This window comes from Adiantum capillus-veneris, chromosome 28, assembly GCF_014529385.1.
Source record: "Adiantum capillus-veneris isolate H3 chromosome 28, ASM1452938v2, whole genome shotgun sequence".
NCBI classification, from domain to species: Eukaryota; Viridiplantae; Streptophyta; class Polypodiopsida; order Polypodiales; family Pteridaceae; genus Adiantum; species Adiantum capillus-veneris.
Window position 1 is genome coordinate 28,586,938 of NC_140958.1, and position 6,452 is coordinate 28,593,389.

A 6,452-nucleotide genomic window follows, 5' to 3' on the forward strand; every position below is an offset into this window, starting at 1 on the left:
ATGTGTGTGAGTGTGTTCTCTCTCATCCCCTACCTTTAGGCCCGGGGCAGTCACTTATCAAAAGACCCCTATATCACGTGCGTTCAAGAGGTAATTAATAATACCCCAATATACATACTATACTTACACTGTGAGCCTATTTAAAAAACCCCCACCCCTCTCTGTATGTATACATTTTTATACATTTTGGTCTTTTAATAATCCTCTCCGGTTAACTCACGTGATATCATACACATTCTAAAAAGTGACCGCCCCGGGCCTTTAGGGCTCTCCCCCTCCTATGTAGGACTCATAATTGACTTGAACACCTCAAAAACCTTGGTCTTCAAGCACCTCAAACACCTTGGTCATCAAGCACCTCAAAAACCTTAGTCATTAAGCACCTCAAGAACCTTAGTCAATTCAAGCACCTTAGTCAGTTCGAGCACCTCAAGCACCTTAGTCAGCCCAAGCACCTCAAGAACAAGCCTAGCTTGCCTAAGGTCTATAGAACCTAAAGGTCCTAGGTCTAAGGACTTTTAGCACTAACCTTTGTGGAGGTCTTTAATGAATCTAACCCTTAGGTCTTTTAAGCTCCATTATTTGCTCATTGCTCTTTGGTAGACCATCTCCTTTTTAGACCCTCAATGAGATGTAGCCTTCTCTCCCTTTGGTCCCGTGCTTAGATAGGTCTAAAATCACATATCTATATTCTAACTCCTGTTCCCCTTCATTTTCCCACATCAAATGATCTGTTCAATATGAGAAAATCATTTGGGATAGGTAGATATTAAACTTTATGACATTTTTCTTGCATTGTGGAGTCTTTGGTGTAGAGGGGACCCAACAGCGAGAGGGCTCACCCCCATTGGTTTTTTGCAAAGTAAAGCCTCAACGGTGTGTTCTTTTTTGCCAAGTCAGCCATAGAATGGTGCTCAAGATGCTGTAAAGAGTTTCTTAATCAAGATAAAACCTTGCATTGGCTCATTTTAGTGTCAATTCTCCCCTTTCCCCCTTCTCGTTCTCTTGCTCTTGTTTTTCCTTCATGGTTTTGGCATTGTGGATGTGTGTGCCCACCCAAATCAATGGTGTCTGTGTCTGAAGAGAGTGAAATAGAGCATTGGTGTGTGTGTGCTAAGAGCATTGACACAAATAGCGATGGTGTGTGAGTGTGGTATGGTGATCTTGTCGAGCGTGTGTGCATTGGTTTGGGTGCAAATGGTGGTTTGCTAGTGTGAGTTGGTTGTTTTTGAAGGCAACCTTGAGAGGATAGAGGTGATGTGAATGCCCTGAGCTATAGACAAGCCTTGTGTTGTGAGTTGGGTGTGTTCCCCCATGCCTCTTCTCCATCTTATGGTGCCCCTAGTGAGGAGCACGTTGATTGCTCCTATTTGAAGGTGAAGTTATGGTTTTGGCAATGCCAAAGGTGCAGTTTTTAAAGAGCACATGCTGCTAGAGAGGATGTAGTCAGGTTTTTCAATATTCACTAGGGTTGAAGATGCAAAAACTTGGCTCCAAGATTATGGTTTGTTTCTTCTAGAGAGTAGCTTGTCAAGAGATGAAGATGCACTTCAGGTTTTTTCTCTCCTAGTTCGTGGTAAAGTGAGGAGATGGTAGGATGGACTAGTCAAGAAGAGAAAATAGATTGGGAGGCCTTGGAATCTTCCTTTTGGAGCAGATTTGTGGTGGATATTCATGTGAACTGTAAGCTTGGACATGTTGAATCAAAGCTTGGAAGGTGATTTTCAAGCATTCAAGTGAGAGTTTGAAGCCCTTTGGGGATGGCTAATCAAGGTAACTACTACAAAAAAACCAAATTTTCAAAGTTAAGAAAATTCATGGATTGTCTGCATGAGGAGGTTCACGACAAAGTGGAGACAGACGGAGGACATATGTCGTACAAAGAAGTGGTGGCTTTAGCAAGAGGAAGGACTAAAACGATTTTGAAAAAGTGCCCAGTTAGGTGGGAATCATTGAGCCAGGTGGTTCCAAAGCAAGTTGATGCATTGGAAATGAAGACAAAGTTGGTGTTGCTAAAGAGTCTCCGGTGCAAGAGGAACCAAGGGTTCTGTGGTTATAGAGGGATCAAGTGGTTTCTATGCCCAAGATGCCAGTTAGAGAGGCTCCAACTATGGAAGCAGGTATTGGTGGTTCAAGATAAGGTAAATAATACATGGACATGTCTAGGTATGATTGGTCAAGCTCTATTGATGTGTGCTGGAGATCAGAAGGTGAGATTTGTAAACGAGGTCAAAATGGTAAAGCTTGAAGAGGTTCCAAATCATAAGACAGAAGAGGAGGTAGAAGCAAGTGATAGCAGTTCTATGGATGCGGATATGACTTGGGAGACTAATTCATCACGTTCAAGGTATAAAGAGTTTTATCTCTTGCATGTGAGTAGAGATGCGGTGAATATATGTGAGGAGCATGGAGAAGTGCAAGCCAACACACTTGATAAAAATCAAGTGGAGGATTCCAAACCTACAAATGAGAACAAGCATGTGAAGATGATGCGTGGTGCCATGCTAATGACTATGCTTGTGAAGATTGCTCGAGAATGTACTACAGTGGTGCAACAACAAATACGGAGCTCTGTTGGGAAGGATGGAGCGGCCTTGGCTATGAAAGAAGAGTAGATGGATAATGTGGTGTGGAATGAGTTTCTCTCTTCTTTATCTAAAGGTGTAGTGGTAGAACAGGTGTTTGAAGAGCAGCTAGGTGAAGTCAACAAGATAGAGGTGGTAATTGACCTTGATGGACCAATCATTGTTGAAGGGCTTGATGATTATAGGATTGAGGGTATTATAGGGAGGAAATCCATACATCGAGCGGAAAAAACCAAGCACAACATTTTTCCGAGCAAAAGTAAAGAGAATTGTAACACAAGAAGCATTTTTATATTAAGCCCCACCATAAGGTCAAGTGCAGGCAGTCCAACAAAATGGTCAATCAATAGAAGGTGATCATTGTGACAATATAAATTCCTAATTGATTAAGTACATAAGCTATTGAAACATTGCAAGTATAATAGGAATACATCTTGCAATGGAAACTACACGAAATCCAAAAAAATAGCCAATCCATAGAGGACCATAAAACTTAGCTCAAAAAGCCGTTGCTATGATAGAACTCTGGCCCCACACAAACTCACAATCCCTAGAACAACTCTACTTTTGTCAGTGCTGCGCGATGAGATTCCAATAGTGCCACACTAGGGAGACATATTTGTTGCTCAAGACGAGTGAGGTGCTTTTGTCCCAAGAACTAAAGATCTTTCTGAGGCTAAATATGCAAGTATGTGTGCTTCACTTGGTTATTAAAAAGACATTGGTCTTTATCCAGTCACTTGTGCAGCTGTGACACTAGCAGTTCTTCAAAGTGTGAATTACAACACACCTACTCAAAGGGCATGGAGGAAATCAAGACCACTTGTTACAAACCACGATCTCTTGGGAAAGACAAACCATCGGTGTTTTTTTACATGAGTCATGCTCTTCAAGATACTAAGTTTGAAAAGGCCAAAACCTAGGGAAAGAAAATTTCAAGAGGTTGCGTTTTTTCCCCATTCTCAATTGACTACACCTCTCTCAACTTATTCTCGGGTTCAATTTTCCTCCATAATGTTAATGAAATACGCCTCTATGCTCCATTTTCCTTCTAATATGCATTCTCTCAACTTATTATCATTAAAACCTCTTCAACGTCTCAAGCTACATCTATGTTATTTTCATATAGTCTTGAAAGAGCTGCATGTTTTTTGTTTTCCAACCCTAGCCATCATCACATCCCGTTGTTCAACTATGTGCAGAGCATGTAATCCACCAAAGCGACGCCAAAGCATGACTCTTGATGTTTACAAATGTAACAAAAACCACATGGACACTACTCTATCTAATTTCGCGTCTACACGGGACAATTTAGAATAAAGTCTTATTTTAGGGTAGCAAGGGATAGGAGCACGCGTTTACGCAAGGTAAGGGGGCCTGCCTAACAAACTTGCTTCTTTTCATTTTAAAAATTCTAAACTTGTCAACGAGTTAGAGCGTGAGGAAAGGTTTATATGTGGTACATGATAGAGTAAATAAAGATGTTTATGCCTTTTTGTTCATTTAATTGACGATTTACTTTAAGAGCATTAGCTCATTTTTGTTAATTGGGATCATGCCTTCAATTATTCCGCACCGGCACGGTATGCTGAATGGCCATGTTTGAATAGATAGGATCGATAAGATTAACACATGGACGATAAATAAGCACATCAAAGTAAGCTCACTTACCTAATAGCCTCGGTGCCGACTCGGTGCCGATTCAGTGCTCGAAAAAAAGCTAGGTTTAGTGAAATCGCGCCTACAAATTTTGAGATTTACCTCTAATTTTTAAATTTGAAGGCGAGAAAACCTATAAATTTTGGAGAAATTTAGTGTAATTTAATGTAAAAAACTTCAAATTTAGTCAATTTACCTCTAGTATTCCTCAAGTGTAGTTTTGTCAAGTTTTTGAGAAAAAGTTTTTTTCGAGCACTGTGCCGATTAGGAATGCTCAAGAGTCAAGGGTTATCCAATTGCCTAATATCCTCTACGCCGACTCAGAATGTTCAAGAGACAAGGAGATTGAGGTTAAATTGTTTGAAGTTCCGTACGCTTTTGGGTGACCTGAAGTGGGACTCTATCTTAATTGCTTCCGCGTCGATGCGGGATAGTTAAGGAGTGTATCTGTGTTCCTCCTACACCAGGCAAGCTGCGAGGATGGCCTATTTCTCTTAATCGGGACTCTATCTTAATTGCTTCCGCGCCGACGCGGAATAGTTAAGGAGTGTGTCTAATTGAACTTGTGTGCTCGTCCTACACAGGCAGGTGCGTGAACTGGCTACTTCTCTTAATCGGGACTCTATGCTAATTGCTTCCGCGCCGCCGCGGAGTAGTTAGGGAGTGTGTCCCAATTGAGCTTGAGTGCTATTCCTACACGTCCAAGCCTACTGCGTGAACTGGCTCCCTATGTACTCAAAGGCTAGTCCTTGGCATCAGCTCCTCGATGCCCATGCTCGGGACTCTGTATTAACTGCTTCCGCGTCGCCGCGGAGTAGTTAGGGAGTATTTCTCAATTGAACTTTTGTGATATTCCTAGCTACACCAGGCCCTGCTGCGCGAAATCGCTGCCTGTGTACTCGAAGGCTAGTCCTCCCACCTCCTCTGTGCCCATGTTTGACGACCCACCTCAATATAACTTCAGATGATTTTCATCATTTTGGAACAAGGCCGTCAAGTTATGGAGCAAGGCTGTCACTAACTTGCCAGCGTCCGGGGGGGGGGGGGGGGGGGGAGAGAGAGAAAGAGAGCGCCCTTTTGCAGCTGCATCGATCCTCTATGCATTCACCGGCGAGTTCTTTCATGAAGAAGCTCACCATATATGGCAGCAGCACAACCGCTAGAACCCATCTCCAAGCTTGCCAAGCTAGAGGTACCTGTCTCCAATGGCACCACCCACCATACTCCTCGTTAAGAAGCTCTCTACGAACATGATCACCCCCTCTTGCGGCTCCACCTTGGTTGCAGGTTATGACGTTTCCAGTGCATGATGTTGTACCTGCTTGTGGAAAGCTCTTACCAAAACTGACGTCTCCATTGCAATTCCAGAAGGGACATATGCACGCTTAGCGCATGGATCTGGTATTGCGTGGAAACATTCTATTGATGTTGGGGCAGGAGTGATCGATGCCGATTACCGTGGTCGACCAGTTGGGGTGGCTCTCTTCAATTTTCTGATCATGACTTTACTACCAATGCCGAGAATCGTGTTGCTCACCTTATTTTTGAAAGGATCATTAAAACCAGAGGTTATGGAGGTGGATGATTTAGAAGCAGTTGTTATATGGTGAGAGAGCGGGTTACTCTTGTCATGCTTCGTTCGTCTTCGCCTCCCTCCCTACTTCATCCCCGTCGCCTTCACCTCCTGCTTTGATGATGGTTCTGTTCGATGTTGACTTTGCCTCCCCTCCCCCTTCCCTTTTCACTGTCAGCACAAGCAGTATCCTTGATTCTCCCTTCGTTTCTTTTCAAACTAACCTATACATGCTAGGAGCATAAGTAAAGGCACATCGGTTTCTTTCTTTCGTTTGTGGTGGTATCTTTTATGATGAATCTTGAAATCACTTTCAACTTATGTGGCCTTTTCATCTCGTTATATATAGCCAGCTCAGAAATGAGCTTTTCTTTTTGTTTTGAGAGAGAGAGAGAGAGAGAGAGAGACAGAGAGAGAGAGAGAGAGAGTTGTAGCAACGTACCTTGCACTCCTTGCTCTCATCTCTTTGCATTGCTGAGAGAGAGAGAGAGAGAGAGAGAGAGAGCAGTAGCATCATACCTTGCACTCCTTACTCTCGTCTCTTTGCGCTGCTACTATTGGCAAATTAGCTTTGCGCTGATGTTGTCCACAAACGAGAGAGAGAGAGAGAGAGAGAGAGAGAGAGAGAGAGAGAG

The 6,452-nt window shown here is 42.9% G+C and overlaps 1 pseudogene; it reads left to right on the top strand.

The window, feature by feature from the left end:
- Positions 1–2,615: 2,615 nt before the first annotated feature.
- On the top strand, positions 2,616–6,136 carry LOC147420217 (uncharacterized; annotated as a pseudogene).
- The last annotated feature ends 316 nt before the right edge of the window (positions 6,137–6,452 follow it).